Source organism: Mustela lutreola, chromosome 1 (genome assembly GCF_030435805.1).
Source record: "Mustela lutreola isolate mMusLut2 chromosome 1, mMusLut2.pri, whole genome shotgun sequence".
NCBI lineage: Eukaryota > Metazoa > Chordata > Mammalia > Carnivora > Mustelidae > Mustela > Mustela lutreola.
Genome location: NC_081290.1, coordinates 36,488,894 through 36,515,920, shown reverse-complemented (window position 1 = coordinate 36,515,920; position 27,027 = coordinate 36,488,894). Strand labels below are relative to the sequence as shown.

The 27,027-nt window shown below is 42.8% G+C and overlaps 1 long non-coding RNA gene across 1 annotated transcript in view; it reads left to right on the top strand.

Moving 5' to 3' along the window:
• The window catches only part of LOC131824950 (uncharacterized), a 30,776-nt gene extending 15,401 nt beyond the window's left edge, over nucleotides 1–15,375 (top strand). The window contains exons 3-4 of the long non-coding RNA XR_009351054.1: nucleotides 219–333; nucleotides 15,133–15,375. This is a non-coding gene — a long non-coding RNA (uncharacterized LOC131824950). The remainder of the gene's footprint in view (nucleotides 1–218; nucleotides 334–15,132) is intronic.
• The last annotated feature ends 11,652 nt before the right edge of the window (nucleotides 15,376–27,027 follow it).

Here is a 27,027-nt window from a genome sequence, read left to right as displayed (position 1 = left end):
CTTCATGGCTGTTGACATGTGCGCCACCCGGAAAGGTCACCAGAGACATGCAAACTGCAAACCAGGAAAATCTGTCAGACGGCCCCTGTCTGCCCTTCGTCTGAAGAGGCTGCCAGCCTCACATTTAGAAATCTTCTCCTCTAGCTAGCCTCAGAATTCAGAAATGCGCTTCTACTTTGCTCTAATAATGAACGATTATTTTTCTTTTGTTTCCTTAGACATGCCTCTTTGAAATACCTCACTGCCTGGACAATATAGGCCTAACCTTGGGAAGCCGCCTGCCTCACTGCTCCTGAAATGAGTCACAACGTTCTCAGGACTGAGACTGGTTCAGTAAGAGACAGAAAAATCCACTACTGAGCTCCTAACCTGACCCTGCTCTCCACAGACGTTAGCTCAGGTTTTCACAGGCAAGACGTCCAGGGAAGTTTCTGAGGAGGGAACTGATGGGCTTTAGGGAGGGCTGACCCCACATAGGCCACTTTGATACATTGATAATTTTGAATTTAAGTTACTCAAGAAACAGTGCGTGAAGGACACTCTGACCCTCTTTCGTTCCCCTGAAAGTAGGAAATAAATCTCCCCAGTGAAAGGTACCTTCCTTGTACGAGGAGGTAAAGAGACAGGCCTATCACCAGGGATAAGGAATTCAGGGCTAAAAAAGTGATAAAAACCTACTGTCTTCCTTCACTAATTTACTACCGCAAACTTCGCGGTCTTGTCAATTCTTTTTCTTGTCACAAGTTCACTGTTTCTTTGTCTGTAAGGTCTAAAACTGTCCACTTGGGTCACTTCCCGGAGTCTCGTCTTTCTATGAGCTCTCTACATCGAAAATTAACATTCACTTTCTTCCCCCTCCTGCTGATCTGTTTTGCGTCAAATGAATTATTAGACCAAAGAACCTAGAAGGGAAGAAAGGAAGTTTTCCTCCCCTACACGGGGTCTCCTGATCAGGATTTACTCTTCTCCACATTCAGATAAGCTCTCCCGGGCGCCTGGCACCGATGGGCTCAGCACCCCAGGACGTGGTGCCGCGGGAGAGAGGCCACGCTCCCTGGCGTCAGACTTGGCCTTTGTAATGACTTGGGCTTTGAGTTTGCTGTAGATACTATCTTAAAAAGATGTTCTCACTCAACACAAAGTCAAGTATGACAGGAAAAGCCTGGGGCATTAGGGGTGACCACCACCCACTGGAGAGAGAGGACAGGAAGGAGGGCGGGGTGGGCGCCACAGGGGCGGTGGGGGGCAGGGCAGAAAGGCAGGGAGGCCTCCTGCAGGGTTTTGCTGGCTTCCCAGGCTGCTGTATCCCTCTGAGCTGTCAATCTTGGCTCCTTTCGGACCACTAATTTCCCCTTAAAGAGTTTTTTCCCCCACTGCTCCCCCTCTGCCTTTCTTGAAGGGCCCTTTAAAGCAGGCCCTAAGTTAAATAAACACACAAGGGAGACAAGCCAGGGCAGTCCCATGTGAAGGATGCAGGCAGGAAGGTCAGGGAGGCCGGGGTCGTAGGCATGGGTGTGTATGTGTGTGTGAGGGTGTGGATGTGTACATTTGTGTGTGTGTGAATGTGTGTGAATGTGTGTGTGTTTGTGCGTGTATGTACATGTGTGGGGATTGGTGCTGGGTACCCCGTAGCCCTTTTGCATCCTTCTCCTCTCTTCTGTTTCCTGGGCCTCCCATGAGTCTCTTGGGCAACCGCCATCTTCCCGGATAGCTGTGCCGACGCTCATCTTCAACTCACTCGATTTTAACCCGCGCCTGCCCTCCCTCCCTCCCTTTTCCACTCCTTCCCTTCCTTTGTTTACTTTTCCAGTGGAATAGAACTTCCTATGATTTTAAAAAATGAACATGCGGCTACATGTAGGAAAGGACAACAGGAAGGGAATGGGCCGTGCTCTGAGCTCAGTTCTCCACACTTTATGTGGGTTACAGGGCTAACTGTGATGACCCTATGGGCGGCTGGGAAGATGTGATGGGAGAACACACATAGAACATTCAGAGCAGGGCCTGGCACGCGGTCGACATTCAGGATTACTGAGCACTCCCGTTATTGCAGGATTTCCCATCAGCAGCTCGGGGGCCACCGCCGCAGGTCCCACTCTGGATCCACAGACCCGTCTGCCTCACAGTATAGAAATGCCGTTTTCTGTGTCGTCAGTTTTTTGCTTACCTGACTTGGAAATGGCTGGACTACATACATGATTTTCATGAGATCCCTAAGCCTAATGGAGAACAGAGAGACTTCTAGAAAGATCTGGAGCCTAAGAGTTGGCCCTACCTACCGTTGGGACAAGGCCCCTCAAAAGGAGATAGGAGAACTGTCCCTGGCTTTTGTGAGAACTTCGTGGCTGGGGAAATCCATTTCTCTTTCTGGGTTTCAGTTCTTAAGCAACAGAACAGGGACAATGAACCACGGCACAGTATTTTGTGAGGGCTAGCGAGCCGATGTCTGTGACAGCCCTGGAAAGTCTGAAAGCTAGACAGATGGGGGCTGCGCTGGCAAAGCTATTCTTTCTCAACCAAGAAAAGAGCCCTGGGGAAAATCACAGTAATTTGGAGCTGGACTGAGCTTGACATTTATAGTTCAAGTGAGGCATTTTACACATTGAAAAAACAGGACGGGGAGGAGGGGTACCTCGGCCGTCCCCACGCAGAGCAGACACCAGGGTCGCTGCACAGGCTCCTCTCACTAGACCACGTGGAAGATCACCCAGGGAGTCCAGGTGTGGGTCTGGTCCCACTGACAGACTTGCCATGAGCAGTTCTTAAGGCCCCTGTTGGTACTGACGGGTGTACACGCTCAGGTAACTGCTACGACTGAGGCATAGAACCCTTTTGTCACTGCACGAGAATTCCCTCATGCCCCTTGGCTGTCAGCCCACTCTCCAACCCCTCTAGCAACATCGCTCTGGGTTTTGCCCCTCTATCATTCTGCCTTTTTTCAGATCATCCTACATCTTCGTCCATCATCAGAGCTCTTACAACAAATATACCATAAACCGAGTAGTTTAAGCAGAACAGAATTCGTTTGGTCCAGTTCAAGACATGGAAGTGCTAGGAGATTCAGCCTCCTGGGAAAGCCTGCTTCCTGGTGCTTCTCGCCGAGTCCTTGCATGACCCAAGGGGCAAGGGCCCAAATCCCCTTCATGCCAACGCTCCCCGCTCCAAATGCCACCACACTGGGGGTTCTGGTTTAACACATAAATTTCGGGGACACAAACTTGCCGTCTATGACATCCTATACATGGAAAATTGAGCGTGCGGCCTTCTGAATCTGGAGTTGTCACTCGGCCTGATGCACTGGACATTCATCAGTAACTGTCTCATGGATCAGAGGGGGGCATTTTATATTAGCAAAGTGTTCATGCATGGAAGCATTACAGACTGTTTAACCATACACCGACTAACGCACATGCAGGCGATTGCAAGTCTTTGGCTAACAAAAAAAGGCTGCTACGAAAAGTCACCTACTCACACCTTCCCCTATCCCTTCCTCCCTGGGAAAATCCCTAAAAGTGAAATCCTGCATCATCGGGCAAGTATATGGTAGGTAACTTTAGAAGGAACTGCCAACCTGTTTTTCCTTGCCAGCAACGTAGGAGAGCGCTACTTGCTCCGAATCCTACCGGCACCTGGTCCTGACAGTCCTCTTATTCGTTCCATTGTCAGAGGTGTGAAGCCCTATCTCAGGTGTGAAGTGGTTTTAATATTTGCCTGGTTACTGGTGACATAGAGCGTCTTTTTGTATGCTAATTTGCCATTTTTATGCCCTCCTTGGCAAAGCGACAGCTGAGATCATTTGTCCACTTTCTAAAATTGGGCTTTTGTTTTCTTGAATTTTGAGAAGTATTTAGATTTACTGGATATAAGTCCTTTAACTGATTTATACGTGGCAAATATTTTTGTCCCTGTCTGTGCCTTACCTTTTTATTCTCATAGCAGTGTCTTTTGAAGAACAGAAACGTTGTAGTTTTGGTGAAATCCAATTTATCAGTGTTTTTCTAGAGTCTGCTTTTGGGGCTGTATCTAAAAAAATCTTTGCCTACGATTTCTAAAGTCATGAAGATATTTCTCTCATATTTTCATGGCTTCAGGGTTTACATTTATGTCTAAGATCAAGTTTGAGTTAATTTTTGTGTGTGTGCAAGGTATGTACTGAAGTTGCTTTTTTGCATAAAGAAAATTTGCATTTGTTGAAAACACTATGTTTTCTCAACTGAATTACTTTTGCACTTTGTCAAAATCAGTTATTCCTCTATGTGTGTCTATTTCTGGATATTCTGTTACTGCTGTACTGAACTATTTATCTACTGCAAGTCTAATACCACACAGTCTTGATTAGTGTCAGTTCATAATGTCTTGAAATCAAGTAAAGTTAACTCTTCCAACTTTGTTCTTTTTAAAAGTTGCTTTGGTGAGGGGGGGCACCTGGGTGGCTCAGTTGTTAAGCTCTGCCTTCTGCTCAGGTCATGATCTCAGGGTCCTGGGATCGCCCCGCCTCAGGCTCCCTGCTCCACAAGAGACTGCTTCTCCCTCATCCACTCCCCCTGCTTCTGTTCCCTCTCTCCTTGTCTCTGTCAAATAAATAAGTAAAATCTTTAAAAAAAAAATCGCTTTGGCTTGTCCACATTCTTTGCCCTTCACGTAAATTTTAAGATCAGTTTGTCAATTTCTATAAGAAAAAATAAGAAAACAAGAACAAAACCAAGAAACCCTGCTGGCATTCTGATTGGAATTGTGTTGAATCGATGGATCAGTCTGAGCAGAACTGACTTCGGAATAACATTGAGTGACCCTTGAACACGGTATCCTGTATCTCTTTTTAGGTGTTTTTCAGTTACTTTCAGCAATATGTGTAAGTATCCAGATTTATCGGCACGTATTTCATATTTGGGTGCTATTGTAAGCAACATTTTAAAAAATTCAATTTTGTATTATTTATGGCCAGTATATAGACATACCTTTGCTTTCTGTATATAGATCTTATGTACTGTGGTCTTGCTAAACTCACATGTTAGTTCTACTAGTTTTTAACAGATTCCCTCAGATTGTCTACACAGATGATCATGTGATCATTCAGGAATAAATACTTCTACCTTTCATAGCTCAGTGACTTTTTATTTTCCTTGCCTATTTTCACTGGCTAGAACCTTTCGTAGAATGTTGAATAGAAATAGAAATAGTAAATATGTCTTGCTCCTAGCCTCAGGGAGAAAACATTTACTATTCCATCATTATGTGTGACGCTGGTTGTAGTTTCCATCGCTGCTCTTCTTCGTCACATTGAAGAGGTTTCTAGTCTCTGTAAGTTTTTGTCAGGAATGGATGTTGGAATTAATAAAATGTTTCTCTGGAGTCTACTGAAGTGCTTATATAATTTTTCTTTCTTTTTTTAAAGATTTTATTTATTTATTTGACAGAGATCACGAGTAGGCAGAGAGGCAGGCAGAGAGAGAGAGTGGAGGAAGCAGGCTCCCTGCTGAGCAGAGAGCCCGATGTGGGGCTCGATCCCAGGACCCTGAGAGCCGAAGGCAGAGGCTTAACCCACTGAGCCACCCAGGCGCCCCATACAATTTTTCTTTCTTTCTTTCTTTTTTTTTTTTTGTTAACAGGGAGAATCTTGAATGTTAAGTCAATCTTGCTTTTCTGTGATAAACCCCAACTGAATTTATCCAATTTTTATTGATTTGTTAAAAGCTTGCTTAGAATTTTTGTACCAGTCTTCATGAAGGATATTGGTCTAGAGCTGTTTTTTCTTGGAACTATCATTGGTCTGGTTTGGGTATCAGAGTAATGCTGGCCTTACAGAATGAGTTTGAGAAAGTGTCCTCCTCCTCAATATTCTGCAGGAGTCTGTAGAATTGGCATTTTTCTTCCTTAAATGTTTGGTAGAATTCCAGTGAAGCCATATGGACTTGGGGTTTTCCTTGTGTGAAGGTTTTGAAACTGAAATTTCAGTTTCCTTAATAGATATGGGGTTATTGATGTTATATTTGGAGAGTTTTCGTAGTTTATCATTTTTTTAAAAGATTTTATCTATTTATTTGAGAGAGAGACAGTGAGAGAGAGCATGAGAGGGGAGAAAGACAGAGGGAGAAGCAGACTCCCCACTGAGCAGGGAGCCTGATGTGGGACTCGATCCCAGGACTCTGGGATCATGACCTGAGCTGAAGGCAGTCGCTTAACCAACAGAGCCACCCAGGTGCCCAGTAGTTTATCTTTTTTTAAGGAATTGAACCATTCTTCTATAACTTGTCAAATTTATTGACATGGAATTTTTCACAAGATTCTCTTTTTTTCCTTTTCGTGTTTATAGAATCCTTAATGATACTGCCTCTCTTGTTCCTGATATTGGTAATTTGTATCTTGTCTCTTTTTTCTTGATCAGTCCAGCTAGATGCTTAGTAATCTCACTGATCCTGATGAAGAGCCAGCTTCTGATTTCATTGATTTTCTTTTCTTTCTTTCTTTTTTTTTGCTTTTTCTGTTTTCAATTTCATTGATTTCTGATTTTATCTTTACTATTTCCTTCCTTCTGCTTTTTTTGGGTGTAATTTGCTCTTCTTCTTTATAGTTTCTTAAAGCAAAAACTTAGATAAATGATTTGTACCCTTTTATTTCTAATATAAATATTTAATCTTATAAATTTCCCTCTACACTGTTTTCGTTGCATCTGCCAAACTTCATAAGTTTTATTAATTTTATTCAGCTCAAAATATTTTCTAATGCCTCAGACAAACCATAAGTGACTCTTAATCTCACAAAACAAACTGAGGGTTGCTGGGAGGAGGGGGGTTGGGAGAAGGGGGTGGGGATATGGACATTGGGGAGGGTATGTGCTTTGGTGAGTGCTGTGAAGTGTGTAAACCTGGTGATTCACAGACGTGTACCCCTGGGGATAAAAATATATGTTTATAAAAAATTAAAAATTAAAAAAAAAAATTCTAATGCCTCTTGTGAAATACTCTCTGATCAATGAGTTATTTAGAAATATGCTGTTTAACTTCTAAGGACTTAGGGGTTTTCCCAATATATTTTTGATGATTTCTGATTTAATTCCACTGTGGTCTTAGGAATTATTTGCATAATTTAACTTTTTAAAAATTGTTGAGGTATGTTTTTTGCCCAAAAACATTCTTTACCTTGGTGAATGTTCAATGTGTATTTCACAAAGAAAACATATGCTGACAATTTGGAGTCTTCCATAAATGTTGATTAGGTCAAGTTGGTCGATAGTGTTAGAAGGTTTCTTCTGGCCTTACTGATTTTTTCTGTACGCTTATTCTACAGATTATAGGGAGAGGAGTGTTGAAATCTCCAACTGAGATTGAAGATTTATTTCTCCTTGCTGTTCTAGTAATGTTTGCTCTATATATTTTGTGCCTTTTTAAAAAAAAAAGATTTTATTTATTTATTTCAGAGAGAGACAGAGTGCAAGTATGAGTGGGGGGAGGGGCAGAGGGAGAAGCAGCCTCCCCAGCAGCGATCCAGGGACCCTGGGATCATGACCTGAGCAGAAGGCAGATGCTTAACCAACTGAGCCACCCAGGTTCCCATAGTATTCATTGTAAATTTCTATTGCCATCTCTGGAACACAGGAAGTGCTCATTAAGAATTTGTTGAGTGACTAAATGCCTAAACTTGAGAAAAAAAGGATGTTCCCTCTGTGTCCGATCCATACTGTGACCATGTCCTTTTCTTTGAAAGACATGCATTTGTCAGCTTTTGCTGTGGTAATAGTGTATAATAAAGAACTCAAAAAACCTCAGTGGCTTACAACATTAGCTGTTTTTCTCAGTGATCTTTGGGTCATGGGTCTGTAGGATGACTGAGTGGCTCTTTCATTTGGGGCTTAAGTCTGTTCTCCAGATCTGGTGTTGGGAGAGCAGCTGCCAGAAACACACATTTCCCCAGGCTGGATCCAGAAGCTTAAGAGGCCAAACAAAACCACAAAGATACATTTAAAGTACATCTGCTTGTATCTCATGTTCTAACATTTCACTGATAAAAGTCATAAAGTCTTGGGGCACCTGGGTGGCTCAGTGGGTTAAGCCTCTGCCTTTGGCTTGGGTCATGGTCTCAGGGTCCTGGGATGGAGCCCCACATCGGACTCTCTGCTCAGCGGGAAACCTGCTTCCCCCTCTCTCTCTGCCTGCCTCTCTGCCTACTTGTAATCTTTCTCTCTGTCAAATAAATAAATAAAAACCTTAAAAAAAATTTTAAGGTTATAAAGCCTAAAGTTAGCCAGGGAGATTTTAAACACACACATACACACACACACACACACACACACACACACACACGCTTTACATTGTCCTTATGGATACTCTAAGATGTATAGCAAAGCCATATGGCAGAATGTGGACCTATAATTCCACTGTAGGGAGAGAGTGAAGAGCCAGTAATGCAACTGGCCATGGATGCCTTCAGTAGTAATTGTGAACACACGTGTATCTATATACAAGGCATTGTTCTAATCATTTTGCCAATATGGACACATCAGGTTTAATAATGCCTTTTATACAGGCTTAAGGGTGGATGGAGATGTCAAAGTTCAAACTGGTTTTTGTATAGACTTATAGAGTTGTTGTCTTTTTTAAAAAAATATATTTATTTATTTACTTATTTTGTGAAAGAGAGAGAGAGAGAGAGCCAGCAGGACGAGGGTGGGAGGAGGGGGGAGCGGGGGAGGGGAAGCAGACTCGCTGCTGAGCAGGGAGCCTGATGTGGGGCTCGGTCCCAGGACCCTGGGATCATGACCCGAGCTGAAGGTGGACATTTAACTGACTGACCCACCCAGGTGCCCTAGACTTATAGGTTTGTAAAGGATACTGAAAGTTATGTATGTTAAAATGTTGCAAAAGGTACTCAAAATTTTAAATTCTATGTGAAAAATAAATCCATCATGGGAGGAGTCCAAATACTTCACATTGTTTTTCAAGGAATTGTCTGAAAATATTGCTGTTAAAAAATCCATATATACCCTTTGTATTTATATCGAGTATCAACCAGCAGATATTTATGGCATTTCTGTTGAGTACAAGACTTTAGATGGTGTACTGTGGGGATTCCTGTCTTTGGGGAACTTTAGATCTAGCCAGGAGGAAAAAGGCATTTCCATGAAGACAACGAACTGTAACTCAAGGCAGAAAATGCCAAGTGCTAAATGACAGCTGTGAGGACAATGGAATTTCAAGGAAGGCCTTGTCCATGCCTTTGCCCTACAAAAATACTGAATGGTCTGCTATTAAAGGTTCTGTAAAGACCAGTCATCATTAAGCCCAGATGCCTTCCCATACTTTTTTCTATTTGGTCATGTCCTGTCCGAAGATTTGTTTCAGACATTCAGAAGAAAGGTGGATTGTCATTCATTACAGTACTTTCTAGAACTCCAAAAGTGTCCTAGAGAAGCAGGGCGCAGACTGTATTACACTTTATTGATTTGATGAACATACTTAATACCTCTGGCCCTTCTTCTGTCTTCCACTCTCTCTATTTTTTTTTTTAAAGATTTTATTTATTTGTCAGAGAGAGAGCACAAGCAGGGGGAGCAGCAGGCAGAGGGAGAAGTAGGTTCCCCAGGCAGAGGGAGAAGTAGGTTCCCCAGTGATCACATTGGGAACCCAATGTGATACGGAGCTCTATCCCAGGACCCAGGGATTTGACCCGAGCCTAAGGCAGACCCTCAGCTGACTGAGCCACCCAGGAGCCCCGGCACCCTTTATTTCTAGGTATTAAGAGCGTGCGGTCCACCAGAAACAGATGTTTGTTCAAAGTCTTCACACCAATGCTCACAAAACCATTGCCTCCTTATACTTCATTCTTCAGTCTTGATTCTTTTTGTTTATCCAAGGGCACTAAGCAATGTCTGTCTACACATGGAAATTTCTGTTCACGACAGAAAGGGAACTGGAAGTTCATTTCTTTTCAAGGTCATACTGTTTTTGTTCACCAAACCTAAGACTGGGGGTGGGTGGGGTGTGTGTGCTATGATTCTTGAATAAGTACTATGAAAAGTTATGTTTGACCTTGAGTTTTTCTCTTTGAATAAGATCCTAGAGATAAGGTATTTTTTTTTCCATTCTGATTTTTCTCTCAACCATTGATTTCAAGGTTTTTGTTCAGACACATTATACTTTTCGTGATATATACGTACATATATGTACATACCGGCCCTTAACTCATAGGATACACAATGTAAAATGGGGGTCAGTTTGGGGACTTGAATCCCTGTGGATTCCCACTTGCAGCATGGATCTGGTCTTATTTGATCCATGAAATAAGATACCCATCCAAATACTCCATTGCCCTGGAAATCAGGTTATACTGCCTGGGGTTTCAGTTAACATCCACACTCAAATTTTTGGATTGAAAGTGATGAAATATGCCTTTCAAAACCAAGTAATAGCAAGTTTCTTTGTAGTCATTTATTTCCACAGAGCCATCCCCATTGTATTTAAATTTTGAGGTATAAGAGGAAAAAATGGGTGCCCATGTCACTTTTGAGAAGTGACTCTGAAGAGAGTGAGTTTAATAACCCCTTAACCCTAAGACTGCTGTTGCATCTTTCTGGGATTCTACCCACCAGCTTTGCTCATCTACCTGTCTTATATTTTTGATTTATGTCCAAATCCCAGTGTGCAGAAGCCTTCAAGAGGAGCTGGGCATTCACTCACTATCATCTTACACTCTATATGCATCTCTGGGCTTTCTTGGCTGGCAAAGGAAGGAAGGAGAGAAGAGGGGAGAAGAAGGAAGGGAGGGAGAAAGTAAGGAAGGAAAAAGGAAGAGGAAAGAGAGGGAAGGGAAGAGAGAAAAAAGTGTTTTGTGCTTTTGTAAATATAAAAGTGAGGATATTCACACAAATCATAAAAATTGGTTAATTTCACTTCATTAAAATTAAATACTTCTTTTCTTCAAAAGATACGATCGATGAACATGGAAGAACAGGGCACAAATTCAGAGAAAATATTTGCAGTGCATATGTAATCAGAGACCTGAGTAAGCAAGCTCTGGAAGAAAACACAGGAGAAAATCTTTGTGACCTTGGGATAGAAAAGATTTCTTAGATAGCATAGAAAGGCACGATTCATAAAGAATTAATAAATTGGGCTTCAGCTGTTATTTGAAAAATACTGTTACGAGATGCACCGTGAACCAGGAGAAAATATTTACTGATCACATATTGATAAGGGATTTGTGTCTAGAACAAATAAGGACTCTTGTAACTCAGTAATAAGAAGACAGTCCCTCCAAAAATAAGTGGAAGATTTGAATACACTTCATCACAGAAGACACACAGATGCAAATATGCATATGAAAGGACACTCGGGAGAGCATTAGTCATGAAAGAAATGCAAATTAAAAGTGTAAGATACTCCTACATTCTTATCAGAAAGGTTTTTGAAAAATAGACAAACAAATCTGGCCAAACCAAGCGCCCAGGAGGCTGGGGGTGGTGCAGCCCCTCTGGAAAACATTGGCTACTTCTTCTAAAGGTAAACATTTTGCTTGACGAAGCGATCCCACTTCTAAGTATTGATAAAATACATAGGAAAACATGTCCACACTAAGCCCTGAATAAGAATATCTACAATAGCTTTTTTCATGGAGCCAAAAACTAAAAACAACTCAAATGTGCCTCAACTCATGAATGGATGTACAAACTATTGTATCCACAGTGTGAACTATTGATTTACACAAGAGTATGAATTAATTCCAGAAAGTTTGATGCTATGTTATAGAAGCCAGACCCCAAAGGTTACACATGATATGATTCCATTTCTGTGAGAGAAACAGGTCAGCGATTGAGGCGGGTGAAGAGACTGATGACAGAGAGACTTAAGGGAACTTATTTGGGGTGATGAGTGACTTCTGTCTTGATTGTGTTTGTTGTGATTGATTGTGTCATATGTGTTTGTCAAAAGTTATAGGATCATGTACTAAAATGTAATCTATACATCTAAAATATATCTCATTAAACCGGATTAAAAGTAATGATCCACTTTTATCCATAACATTAATAGATGCAGTTAAGGGGGTGCCTGGGTGACTCAGTTGGTTGAACATCTGACTCTTGATTTCGGTTCAGGTCATGATATCCAGGTCATGAGAACGAGTCCTGCATAGGGCACTGCGTTCAGTGGGGGAGTTTGCTTGAAATTGTCTCTCCCTTCCCCTCCGCCCTCCTGCCTCTGCTCACATACACTCTCTCTAAAATAGATAAGTCTTAAAAAAAAAAAAAAAGTAGATGAGTTAAAAAAAAAGATAACTGAGCCAAATTGAGTATAAAAGGTTCAGAAAATAAATAAACAAGGAAAAAGAAATAATCACCTATAACTATAGCTCCTACAGATGGTCTGTGTTAATAGCATAGGTACATATGTTTTTTATATAAAGTTTTATAGCTCAATTGGATTTCTTAATATCTTTGCATGACCATTTTCTCCTATGCTATCATCCCTGTGGCCACAGGGTACTCCACTGTATAAACATACCCCAGATGATTTAACAAATTCTCTATTATTGGACATTAAGGTTATTTATAGTGTTTCACTTTCATAAGTGGTGCTGCTCTAAGCATTCTTATATGCATATTTGTGGATAACCGTGATTTATTTCTTTAGGATAAATTCGTAGGAATGACATTGCTGGTTCAAAGGAAAGGCGCATTTTTAGGGATATTTATATAAGTGTTATCAAATCGCCCTACAGAGAGTTTGCACCAGTTTCCCTAAGCCTATTTTTAGGTTCTCTTTCTTTTTATCCCCATTTCACAACTTTCCTTCTAAATTCATCCTGCCCCTCTCTTAATAGAAAAATTCCAGCCCAGAAACTACTCATCGGAGGACTTTCTGAAGGGCTGCATATAGAAGAAGAGGGCCTTGTGAAAGGATCCTGTTGTAGTATCTATCTCTTCTCCTGCCCTCCTCACTTCCTGTGGGCTGGAGCTTCCTCCCACCAACTAAATAAGCTTAATTTATTAGTTAATAATTCATTTTTTTGTTTTAAAAACATTTTATTTATTTATTTGAGAGACAGTGAAAGAGAGAGCATGAGTGGAGGGAGAGGCAGAGGGAGAGGGAGAAGCAGACTTCCCATTGAGCAGGGAGCCTGATGCAGGGCTCGATCCCAGGACCCTGAGTTCAGGAACTGAGCTGAAGGCAGATGCGTAACCACACAGGTGCCCTAGTCATTTATTTTTCTCACAGAATGATTTTAATTATCAAGGTAAAGACTGAAGCTCAATGGGGAAAAAAAAATCAACTTCATATTTAATTTAGTATACAAACCTATGCTAATGTGTGATTTCTGATCAATGCCATGTGTGCTGAAAACCTCTTATGGAGCCCAGTGCTGGTGTCAAGGACTTTCAGAGGTTTGAGACCCCAGGCTTGGGCCCACAGGTCTGGAGGAAACAACCAGGAATAGGGGGTCCCCCGTTCTAGGAAGCACCCTGTCGTCGGTCAGTTCTGAGCTCCACACCTGTCCACTCACCGTCTGGTAGTCCTGGGTCCATAAATAATTACTTTAGTGAAGCCGAATAATGTCCCTCTTACCTGATGCTGTGAGGCCAAAAGAAGACATTGCTTCTGAAAGCATCTGAAAAGCATCAAATATGATTTGAAACTACCTATGAGTATTATTATTTTTTTGTTGTGATAACACTGGAGAACATTCCAGAAAGGATCAGCTCAAGGGTTCAAGAACCCTCAGTTCTACTCCCAGAAACTTGAATGAATGCGATGACCCTTTCCCTTGCTGGCTCCCGGGTTAGACCCGGGGTGGCCGAGGGTGGTGTTCTAAGAGAGTTCCCCTCGGACCAGCCTCTCAGATATATTCCTATTTTTAGTTTTATCCCTTCAGAAACTGGTCTTAATCCTGGAGATGGCAAGGAGCTGTTCTGATTACATTTCGGGGAGCTGGGACAAGGAAGTCAGGTCTGCATTTTGGAAAGAACAGTGGGGCGGCAGGCTGGGGAGGAATGGGAGGGACGCCCACAGGTTGCCTGTCTGCCTCCAGTCCTACTCTGCACTATTATCGCTCCCTTGCTACTGGGTTTCCGATAGATAGGGCCCTTGGAAGGCCCCAGAAGCCAGGTGGAGAGCAAGTTAGGGAGAAGTCAGGGTACTTCCACTCCTTCCCTCTCTGGCAGCATCTCCTTTAGATGCTGCATCTCTCCAACCATTCCAGCTCCTACTGAGTCACACCCCTGACCCCACCTCTGGGCTCTGGCCAACTTTTCTCCTTCTTGCCCTGGGAGCCCTAGCAACTTCCTGCAACTCTTTGAATTGCCTCCAACCTCCTGTGGAGCTCCCAGCTTTTCTATCAATTGCGAACCAATTCCCTATGCTCAATCTCCACTTTTGGAAACACCTAGAATGGCTTCTGTTATCTGGATTGGATTCTGAGGGACTAAGAGGGGAGGAAGAGCAGGTGGCAATTCAGTTCAACAGCCGTTCATGAAAAACTCAGGGTGCAGGTCCAGTCTCCAAGGGGAAGACAGGCATGCAGATGGACAGTTGCCTTGGACTGTTGTACCAAGTGCACCATGGAGGTGTGGACAAGGACATGGGAGCCCGGTCACAAGGTAATGGCTCTCACTAGCGTCTGCACATCAAGACTCAAGAAGACCTTGAACAAAGGCAGAGGAGGATGACTGGAAAAAGGAATTGATGGGCAATTGGATATGAAAGATGAGGGAAAAGAGGGACTGGAAAAGGTCCACAGGGAACCTTGGAGGGTCTCTCTAATTCTGGAAGGGACCTGCAATTCTGCTTCTACCCTCTTTAGAGTGTGAAATTCTCTCCATCTTTCCAAATGTAGTTCAAAAGCTATCTCAACCATGATTTTCTCTGCTGAGAACATGAATTTTAAAAGCCTTATTTAAGGGGCACCTGGGTGACTCAGTTGGTTAAGCTTCTGCCCTCAGGTCATGATCTCGGAGTCCTGGGATCAAGTCCTGCATCGGGCTCTCTGCTCAGCCCAGAGTCTGTTTGTCCCTTTCCCTCTGCTGCTCCCCGCTGCTTGTGCTCTCTCTCTCTCTTTCTCAAATAAATGAATAAAATCTTTAATAAATAAAAATAATAATAATTAAAATTAAAACCTCATTTTTTGTTTTTGTTTTTTTAATAGCCTCCAGGCCTAGCATGGAACCCATCCTGGGTCCTGAATTCAAGACCCTGAGATCAAGACCTGAGCTGAGATCAAGAGTCAGATGCTTCACTGACTGAGCCACCCAGGTGCCTCCTGGCTCTTTTGTGTTTTAAGGTCAACACCATTGACCTCCCCAGTGGAAATTCTTTTTCCCACCTCTGTACTTTCCTACCACTTCATCTTGGCACTGTTCAAGCACATACCCACTTCTCTTATATTCTAATAAAGGGTCTGTAAGAAGGACTAACACTTACAAAGCATCTGCTATGTGCCAGAAAATTATTAGCTTGTCCCCCATTTTGTTCCCACAGTGACCTATGTGGGGAAGGGGCAGCTATTACTAGTCTCTGTATTACAGATGAGGAAACTGAGCTGTGGGAAGATTTAAGGATTTTTGCAAGGATGCACAGCGGCTGAACAGCAAAGCCCAGACTTAGTATGTCTTCAGGGTTTACACTGTTAATCACCCCATCACATAACCCCCTCTGTATATTCTCTCTCCATACTATGTTCAGAATTTTTTCCTACAGAAAACATGAAACTTCTTAGGACACTGGTCTTAGATATACTGATGGGATATACTAAACCCATTTCTTGAACACCCCAGGCCTTTGCACACGCTGCTCCCTTGTTGAGAACATGTCCCCTGACCTTTGCCTCCTGGCTTCTCCTCAGTCTTCGGGTCAGGTTTGGATACTACATCCTGATCAAGATCCCTCCTGCCCATCCTAATAAATCAGACCCCTCTCCCCTGTTCATTTCCTTCAGAGAACATTGTTAAAGTTATGTATTTGTTTGTTTCCTTGCATGGATTCTGCCTTCCTCAACTAGATTACAAGTCTGAGAAGGCAGCACACACACCTGTTGTACTCACCACTGGTTGCCCATAAGGGCATCTAGCACATAGTAGAAGACAAATTAATAAGGAAGGATGGTATCTTCTCACTGGGGTACATAAAATATGTTCTCATCCTCATGTGACACCATTATTAAGAAATAATTCTGAGTAGAAATGTGGTGGAAGGAGCAATCATACAGAAATTGGAAACTGGGAGTTTTTAAAAAGATCCTAAAGGTAAGAAATGTAGTGATCTGAAGGGGAACACGTACCCGAATGTTTATAGCAGCAATGTCCACAAAAGTAAAACTATGGAAAGAACCTAGATGTCCATCAACAGATGACTGGATAAAGAAGATGTGGTGTATATATGCAATGGAATACTATGCAGCCATCAAAAACTGAAATCTTTCATTTTCAACAATGTGGATGGAACTAGAGGGTATTATGCTAAGAGAAATAAGTCAGTCAGAGAAAGACAATTACCATATGATCTCTCTGGTATGAGGAATTTGAGAAACAAGACAGAGGATCATAGGGGAAGGTGGGGAGAATGAAACAAGATGAAACCAGAAAGAGAGAGAAACTATAAGAGACTCTTAATCTCATGAAACAAACTGAGGGTTGCTAGGGAGTGGGGGGGTAGTGTTAAGGTGGCTGGGTGATGGGCATCGGGGAGGGTATATGCTATGGTGAGTGCTATGAGTTGTGTAAGACTGATGATTCACAGACCCTGGTGCAAATAATACATTATATGTTAATATAATTAATTAATTAATTATTAAAAAAAAATCCTAAAGGTAAGAAAAGAATGATACAAGATATTCTCAAAGAAAACAGTTTCAGTGAGCCCATCAGTGGAATATATAACTTCCCTTAAAAAAAAAAAAAATGACTAAGTTTGTTTGGCCTGCATTTACTTACTTACTTATCATTTTCATATCTGAGATGAACCCAGCCCGCATTTTGGTTCACCTGAGTCATGGATGCTTTCCCAAAAAGTCCCTTCACACCCTGACTCAGACTCCAGGGGAGATGCCATGGAAAACCAAGACATCAAGGTACAACTGGTGAATTTCATGGTTAGTCACGAAGCCCCTGAAATTTAACACCTGTTAGATTGCAACTATAAATTTTGCAATTTTGAGATGAATGATATGTTGTTGAACCTGAAAGCAAATTATAGCAAGAAGGCCTTATGATAACAAATGCTTGTCACTGATTTATGAAATCAGCATACACAGGCCCTGCCTTTGCTCATAGATTATTACATGTATCGGTATATTGGTTAACGCCCCAAATTACAAGATCCCAGCAGCTTTCAAATTTTTCTTTGAAGAACTTTAACATTTGAAATAATTCAGTTCCTTTGTGTAATATATTCTACTTTAGGAACGGATGTCTGGCTAATAATAGTACAAAACCTGAAATAGGAAAAGGATTTAAAAAACTTTTCTTAACTAGGTGAAGAAAATACCGACAAGATGTAAGAAGCAGCAGCTTGGCAAGTCTCCTAGGGATCTTAAAATATGTGTGCACATACGCGTGGGCACACACACTATCATTCAGTCACCAAGTGTTTGGTCAGCACTGTGATCGAATCAAATATGCAACAGGTGGACCCATAGTCATGTTTCTTTGACCCCTGGAGGCCCATTTTATAGACTAGGAAACTAAGGCATAAAGAAAATGAGTACTTTAGAAAGTCATCTAGCACACTACTCCTTGGAGAGGAATCCTTGGACCAGTAGCATCCCTTGGAAGCTTTTCATAAATACAAATCTCAGAGCTCCCAAGACTGAGAGAATCAGAAATGACATTTGAGTAAGATCCCCTGGGGATTTGGATCTAGTCCTCAAGTGTGAGAAGCACCAGTGTGAATGACGCATGCTGGAGGTGAGATGGCCTTCTGGTTTAGATACAGTGCCCCACCTTGGGTCTTGGCTGGGATGCCATCTTCCTTCAGGGAACTTCCCATGACCTTCCTCATTCTATTTGTTCTCCTTACCATGAGATTTCAGGGTACCCTCTACTTTCAAAGTCATGAAAACTGCCACATTTTATAGCCAATGAATGCGGACAGACAATTCAATAGGCAACTACAAGAAGCTCCATGAGGGCCAGGATCCCAGGTTCTATATCCTGGGGCTCAAGGCTCACTGGATAGTCAAATGAGAGACACACATTCAGGGGTATCGTCTTCCCCAGAATAGTTTCATTACAGACACACCAGGTACATGTCTGTATTTGAGATGACCTTTTGGATCTGTCTTCACTTAAAAGCTGCAGGGAAGTCTGTAATACTCCCATTTCCCTTTAGAGCCTTAGCTGGCCATTTATGAGGTCTAGTGAATGAACTTCAACAGCTGGTAATAACCACACCTCAAGTATCATCCCAATAAAATCCAATAATTAGGGCAGCACCTTTCCTATCATTTTCAGGCCAGAGGGCCCCACCCTGTCCCCTAATTACCATGATCTGCAGGGCACAGCTCAGGAAACAAACAAGGAAGCCCTTTCTAGCAGCTCTTCCTTAGTCTGTTGCCAAGTTACAGAGTGGCCCTGTCTTGTCCTGCTAAATAAACTGCTATGGTTTGGGAAGGAATTGTTGCCTCTTTTTTTTTTTTTTTTAAGTAAGATTTTATTTATTTATTTGGCAGAGAGAGACACAGGGAGAGAGGGAACACAAGCAGGGAGAGTGGGAGAGGGAGAAGCAGGCTCCCCACTGAGCAGGGAGCCCAATGGGAGGCTCGATTCCAGGACCCTGGGGTCATGACCTCAGCTGAAGGCAAATGCTTAACGATTGAGCCACCCAGGCACCCTGAATTGTTGCCTCTTTTTAAATGGTGTTTGAAGCTCTGAGTATGACAGTATTTGCAGTCATTAGAGGTCACCTGCCTGTTGGCTAATTCACAAGCTGTTTCAGAGGGTAGGATCCTTGAGGAAGCAGGCACTTTGCAAATGTCCTGTACACTCACACACACAAACACACTCATGGAAGATGTGTGAATTGGCTTTGGAGGCTTTCCAGCTCTTCTAAGCAAAGTGGTCAGTTCTCTAGTTGACTTTTTAAGTTTCCTTGGGATTAAGGCACCTCCATACCAAAGTTGGCTTTTTTTTTTCCAAATCTGCTTTCTATGTTAGTCTGGCGTGTACATAACACTTTCTTGAAGACTGGAAAAAGAAGTTCAGATGATGGTGTAAAAAGAAATGCAGAACACCATGCATGATGCGTGAGTGAATTATGCTGTCCTAGGGGCACAGGATTGGGGTGGGGCAGTGGAGCTAAATTGCAGGTAAGAAAGCTATGTTGAAAGTAGAGGGAAGGGGAAGGGGTACCTGGGTGGCTCCGTCAGTTAAGCATCTGCCTTCAGCTCAGGTCATGATCCCAGGGTCCTGGGATTGAGTCCCTGCATCAGGCTCCTTGCTCAGTGGGGAGTCTGCTTCTCCCTCTCCCTCTGCCTGCTGCTCCCCCTGCTTGTGCTCTCTCTCTCAAATAAATAAATAAAATCCAAAAGAAAGTAGAGAGAAGTGCTTGAATGTACAGGTTTACAGATAAAATTTAAGTGCCTTTTGAAGATGTTACCTAGGTAGGTTATGGGACTACTCTTCTAGAAATGACTTTAGAAAAGAGAATATTCTCTGGACTGGCTTATGTTTAATTCTCTGTAGTGGGAACAGTATGAATGGCACAACCTTTATATGGACACTTTCCCCCCCCACTCCTCTGAAATCCTTTTCTGACAGAGCCTGAAGGGGTCATGATTTCTGTTGGCCCCTTCCTTGTATACTCCAAATCCATCAAAATTCTCACCTCCACAAAATATTTCTAGACAAACGAGAAATAGACACAGGGGTGCCTGGGTGGCTCAGTTGGTTAAGCATCTGACTCTTGATTTCAGCTCAGGTCATGATCTCAGCATTGTGAGATCGAGCCCCACACCAGGCTCTGTGCTGTGTGTGTGGGGTCTGCTTGAGATTCTTTCTCTTTCCCTCTCCCTCCCTCTCTTTGCCTCTCCCCATTCTAAAAAAAGGCAGGAATAGACTTCAAAGTCTATTTTTTCCCTAAAGGAATAGCGGAATTGATATTTCATGAGGTGCCTCCAAAGTACCCACTCAGCCTAGACTCTCTTGTTTATCTGACCTCACTGAATCTTCCTGACAGCTGTGCCTCTTTACCTACATATCTGGTATATTTTATTTACTTTATTTCTTTCTCAGTTGAGGCAGTTTTAGGGGAATTAAATCATTTACCTATGGTCATGCAAATTAACCCAAATAATTAACTCTAAAACTCATACTCCTTTCCTTATTCCTTCCTGCTTCTAAATGTGCTCATTTTTTTTTTTTTTTGCATGCACATAGACAGACACACAGACACACAAAATCTATCCTCAACATTTAATAAAATATAATATTTTAATTTATATCTACATTAGATATCTATACAGTTTATAACAACCATCTCTTAAGCTTTACATGATTGGGCTCAAATGTTGAAAATATACATTTTCTTTTAATGATACTGCGAATTCCTCAAGAGATGAGCCCAGCATTTTCATCGTTTTCCATTCCTCCTCCCATCTGGTCCACTGGCTTTAGCACAGACAGTTCTGGCACTCAGTAGATATTAGTACGTGTTTGATGACCAACAGAAGACAAGAGGTCTATCTATTGAACTTGCTTTTTCATTCATCTTCAAAAAATCCTGGCAAGGAAACCCATGAGGTGTCCTATTCACAAAGGAGAATCCACTGCAAATGCCTTTCATCCTTCTGTCATCAACACTGCTTTTTAAAAAATTAAGCTTCCTACCTGAGGTTCCAACTTAGAAATCTGACCATCCTAAATGGAACCAGAAGTCTTTGTTGGTAGCTAAGGATATGGCCCGGCAGGAGTAGACTTGGCCTTGGCTCTCAGAGCCCTCTCAAGGCTCTGGGATTATAATGCATGATGAGTCAGGACAGGAGCTAATGGCCCAGTGACATCAGGCTGAGGCATTTCAGGGAGCTAAATATTGCACTGACAGCCTATGCTCTGTTTTGCCTCTCTTATAGGATTTTAACCGCAATTTGCTATTGACTAGCTTTTAAAATATTTCTCTTCTGTTGTCATGTTAGACTTTTTGTTAGGCCCCCACGCTCTGAAAACAGGGTCCTGGCAGGAAAAGGCGGGTACATGCAAATGAGGACATTTACCAAAGTACAGACAGAGTTAAGGAAAACTGAGCAGGGATGGAGCAGGGACCTGAGATTAGCAACGTTGGGGAGCAGGTACCACTCTTGGCCTAAAGGAGCAGGAAGAAAAACTGGTTACTAGAACCTGGAAAGAATAACTGTGAACACAGGGCAACATGACCTTTAAATGGTAACAGACAACATCCTTGAAAGTAATGGACTAGGGAAATCAATACCTTGACCTCACTCTCTGCCTGCTCTGTGTCTCCTCCCATTGGGTGGACCCAACTAAAAGTCAATAAACAAGAGACTCCTGATGCATGTTAGGATAAGTCAGCCTTTTGAAGGACAGGGCAGCAAGAAGAAAGATGAGGATAGACCTGTGGACACATGGAAATGTCTGGCCAAAGCAGCATTTCTCAAATCATCCTGTTTGGAAACTACCTCTACTGGATAGTTTAGAAATAGTTATTTAGAAATAGATAGTCTTAGAAATAAGAGAGTTGAATGAAAGGATAAGTTTGTAAAACACTGACCTCTTTACTCTAGGACTTCTTTGGAATTCTAAAATGCAAGCACACAGTACGTTTCTTTAACGGAGACAGTCTATTTCCCAAAATTAGTTGGCCAAGACCATGGTCCTTTATATTAAGAAGCATCTCATAGCTTTTGCCTCATCAAGAACTTGCTTTAGTTAAAGACCTATTGAATAAAAGCAAAAACAAACAAAAAAGACTGAAACAATAATAAGGAAATCAGGAAATCTTCGAGGTTGGTGTTGCTAAGTTACAGGCAACACGATAATTTTTAGTTGTCAATGAACAGTGACCCAAAACCCCAAACAGAACATCACCTGGTGTTTTACTAGTCTGGGTCTGGCTTTGACAGGAAAGAGTGTAAAGGAGGCCTGGCCAAGTCGCATGACCTCAGCCTCCACATGGGTCCAGCTGGTGACACTGTCACCCTCTTTCTCTGAAACTGGAAAATGCCACTCGCCTCTCAAGACCACCCACAGTTGCGCCATGAGCCTGTGCATGTGGGTGGTCTGTCTGTACCTGGCAGCAGGACCGCCTCATGCTCAAATCAGCATAGGACAAACTGGCCATTTACTCAACTCGTTTTGGTCTTTCTTGCCACCCAACTCTCTGAGGCACAGTGTGGGAAAATGAACGAACGAACCAACCAACCAATCAACCAACAACTTACCTTGTTGATTGATCACCAACTGTATAAATAGTAGTTTCCCAGCCACAGATTCTAACAATCCTCCATTCATCTACAGTCTTTTGCCACTCTTAAAGTCTTCCACAGATTTTCTTATGTAAACATCACAACAGTTCTGCGAGACGTACTTGCAACTCTTTACCAGGGGGGAAACCAAGTCTCAAAGAAGTGAAGTGACTTACTCAAGGTCGCCTGGCAATGATGGGACTGGAAACTAAGTATTTTGGTCCCTAAATTGCTGTTTTCTTATCTCGTTGTCTAGATAATGTGAGGAGGAGAAATGGTATTTAAAACCCAAAGCACTTATGGGTTACTACCTACATTCAGACAGAAGATCTGCCACTATACTCTTCCCTTTCTCTCACAGAGACAGAAGAAATAGAAAGAAAAATCCCCTTACAAAGCCCATGTCTAGTTTGTTGCTGCTAGAGTGGACTGGCCAGGGCTTGGGGGGATGCAGTGAAGGTGGGGGCAGGGAGTAGAGATGAATTCATCCACATTAAACAGTGCAGAGAATTGAGTTCAAGGGTGAGAGGAAACCAAAGAGTGGTGGTGGGAGGACAGAAAATAAGGAAGTCTAAAGCAAGATGGAGGACACAAAGACACCTGGTCATGAGACAGATTGATTTGTAAGGATAGGACGGTCCATTGTCCGACTTGAAGCTGTTTAGAGTTTTGGTGCCATAATTCTTTTCTGACCCTCAAATTTGAGTCTTGTGTGGGTGGTGCTTTTGGGGAAACCAAGGGAGAGAAGCTGAGTGACCCAATATGGGCGGCCTATGGGTGAACAGCAAGGCACTTGTTCACTGGACTGATTCAGGGGAAACGAGCTCAGAGATGGCAGTGATGGGGAAGAAGACAAGACCCAGAGGACGCTTTTCTAACCCCAAGAATCCCCAGAGGATTTGGGAGCCCAAGTGCTTCCACTGAATGCAGGATGGAGTTGAACAATGTTATTGGCCCCCAAACAGTCCAATACTTTGACCCTGGGGCTTTTGCTGTATCTCTCCAGGTTGTCCCCACCACAGCAGTGTGAGAGTCCCAGAGGAACTCCTGGCTCCCAGGCCCCTACTTTCTCAGCTTCAAGCACTCAAGGGGTCTCCCTTCCTATTCCTGTCAGCCCCTGGGTGACTGTAAGACCCCCCCCCCCCAGCCCCCACCGTTCCTGCCTCACACTTCTGATTCCAGGAGCCCTTTTATTCAATGATTCCTGCAGTTACAGAAAGCTGTAGGTTTGGGAGGGTTGGTTTACTTATTTTTAACTGCTCAGTCTCAGCTGACCTGAGCAGGACTCCCAACCCCCTGATGGGAGTTGGCCTCCTCTTGCGCGAATGCCAAGCCCATTGGCGGCCCCATTTCTGTCGCTTCCCAGGAAGCATGGACTCTGAGCGCCAGCTGTGACCCCAGGATTCTGCATTGTTCCCAGGATGCCCACTGGCCACTCACCTGTCCTCGGGCCGGTTACGGCTCTACTTTTCCCTCTCTTCCGTTCTCCTGTTTGGTTCAGAGTTCCCTGGCATCGTGCAGGAACATGGTACCCTGCCAAATGTGAACACTGAGTGCCATGGTCAAATGATCTACCCATGGTAGGTAAAAAATGGCATCCCAGAGACATCCATGCCCTCGTCCCTGGAGCCTACGACTATATCACAACCAAGCAGCAAGAGGCCCTCTGCAGGTATGATTAAATCAAGGACCTTGAGATAGGGAGATTATCTTGGATTATTCAGGTGGGCTCAGTGTAATAACGAAGGTCTCTACAGGAGGGAGGCGGGAGGTCAGAATCAGAGGAGATGGGCCATTAGATCATCACTGGGGGCAGGAGCTACAAGCCAAGGAATGCGAGCAGCCACTGGGAGCTGGAAAAGGCGAGAAAACAAAGTCTCCCTTAGAGTTTCAGGAGGAACACAGGCCTGCTGAGCCCTTGATTTTAGCCCAGTGAAGTGTACTTCGGACTCTGACCTCCGGAACTGTAAAATAATAAGGATGTGTTGATTTAAGCCACTACATTGGTAACAATTTGTCACAGACAAAGCAGGGGAACTGGAATCCTAAAGAAATAAAACCTGGGTCAGAAAACATTTTCTGGATGTTTGTGTATTATAAAGAGAGAAAGAGTACTGAAGAAGAAACTGCAAAGTCAAAATAAAATGTATTCAAATCTTATCACCCTCAGACGACATGTCTGTCATTTGGCCCTGTTCCCATTCAATAGTTGGCCCCACAGATTTTTAAAAAATGGAGTTAGAATTGGAATGCACGTAAAACTTTGTGATTGCTTAATCATAAACATACTTCCAAGTTGCTACCCAGTCTTTATAATTATCGTCTTAAAATACTCCACAGTCCTTCCCCGAGAGAATCTGCCGTAATAGACCAAATGTTTCCACATAATATACCAAATATTTTGGCTGAAGCCAGTGCTTTGCTATCCCAGCAAGCCAGCCAAATGAGTTTGTATCCTACATGAGCACAAGTTTTGACAGCGGAGCCGTGGAATGGCCTTCAGAAAAAGTCCTTCATGCTTCTGGGGGCCTCAATGAGAAATGGGACTGAAAGCGGCTCTCTCTGGAGCTGTGATGTCTGATGTCTTGCAGGATGTTGAGCACATGGCAGATTCCCAGTAAGTAACGACTGGTGTGATTTCTTTCTTCAGATGGCAATCATAATTTGATAATAGTTCTTATCATCCGGGGCCCAAACTTCCCCAGCTACTTCCTAATTACTACTGTTATTGAAATCAGTTGATAAATCTTTAAAGCCTCTTTTCGTCTACAAAATCCCTCTCCATCTTCTTTATTTTTTTTTTTTTTCTTTGCAACTTATTTGGAAGAAACAGGCTCCTCTGTCCTGGAGGAAATCTCTCTCTGTCTGTTCTTGCCAAGCGCATTTCTACAGGGTCGTGCGGCATGTTCCTGTGTCCTCTATCTTCTGTATGCTGGCAATTAGAACTAGAGGGTCTATCAGATTTCTATTCAATTCTTTTTGTAGGAAGACTTCCTAGATGGTGCTGTGAACTTCCATAAGGGGATGCGTGAAATGCATGAGGTGAAAGCAGAGGCTTAACCCACTGAGCCACCCAGCTGCCCCAATAGCTGGACTTAGAGTTCTATAACTCTATAAACTTCCTCTAATCAACTCTTTGGTACCCTGAAGAACATTTTGTAAGGAAAGGACAGAAAAATACTTGATTCTTTATTTACTAATTGATTTTAAGTCAGTCAGTTTTCTAGTATCATAGAGGAACAATGAATTTTCAAAAATCATTATCATTATGAGCTCATGAATTTAGTTACAACAGTAAAACTCCTTCTTGATGCTCAGATTTCCCTCCCCCTTTTTTTTTTTTTTGCTATCTTGTGTCCATTGTTTTTGCTATTATAGTTAACACTGAGATGAAATTTTCCCTGTGTACATATTCTGTAATTTCTGAGTGTTACTAGGAGGGATTCCTATCAGGAAAAAGTTATTGAGTATATCATAGCTATTGCAAAAACAAATTAGCCCAAAGCTTAGTGACTTAAAACAATTATCATTTGTTGAGCTCATAATTCTAGGGTCAGCAGTTTGGCTTGGCTTCATCTAGGTGGTTCTTACTATCTAGACTGACCTCAATTAGACATCTGCAGTTACCTGCTAGATGGGGCGGAGGTCAGCTTATTTTAGATGGAATCACCTTTGGACAGCTCCTCTGTGCTTCACGTGGTCTCATCTGCTAGAAGGGCGGCCCCAGCTTGTCACATGATGACTGGACAGAACAAGCAGAGCCTGCAAGTCTTGCAATCAACACACCACGATTTCTGGTACATTCTACTGGCTAAAGGAAGTCACAGGGCCCGCCCAGATTCAAGGACTGGGGAAATAGACTCCACCCTCAGATGGGAGGAGCTGAAAAGTCACATGGCAAAGGACATGGATGGGGGAGGGGCAGAGAACCGGGGCCATGTTTGAAAGCAATCTACAACTTTGGGTCAAACCATATGGACCTTTAAAAGCCTCTAGTATATGCTGGAGAGTCTCATTCTTTTACTCTATTTCTTCCCATATGGTTGTACTCATACATTCTGTTTCTTCTCAGATGACTGTGGTTTCTTCAGTGTCGATAGGTTGGGTATACTTTTTTTTTTTAATCTGGGCATAAATCTCTAGGAGTAATCATGAGTAAAATGATGGGAAATATGTGTTTAAAGCCTCATTGACTACAGTATCTGTGAGACAAATCTATGCAGTCCATATTCCAACAAATTCAACCTGGTAACTGCACATGGGGTCTGGGAATTCCGTTTGGTTTAGGGTCCAACTCGGCAGACCAGATTTACGGGAGGGTGGTATAAGGATTTGGATTGGATTCGGAGCCCCACAATTACTCTGGAGCTACTCCAGGATACAACCCAGCATCCATGCTCCCTCCTGCTTCCCTAGAAACTTCTGGATTCTCATGGGCTGCTCAAGGTCATAGTGGGGGGTACTTCTCAGCTGGTGTGGAGGGAGCAGTGCCCGAAAAGACAGGAGAGATGGCTTCTGGCCCTGTCTCTGCTGCTTACTAGCTTTGGGTCATTGCACAGTCATTTTCTCTATAAGCCTCAGTTCTATCATCTGTAAAATGGGGACAAGAATCCCTTCCTCATAGAGTCA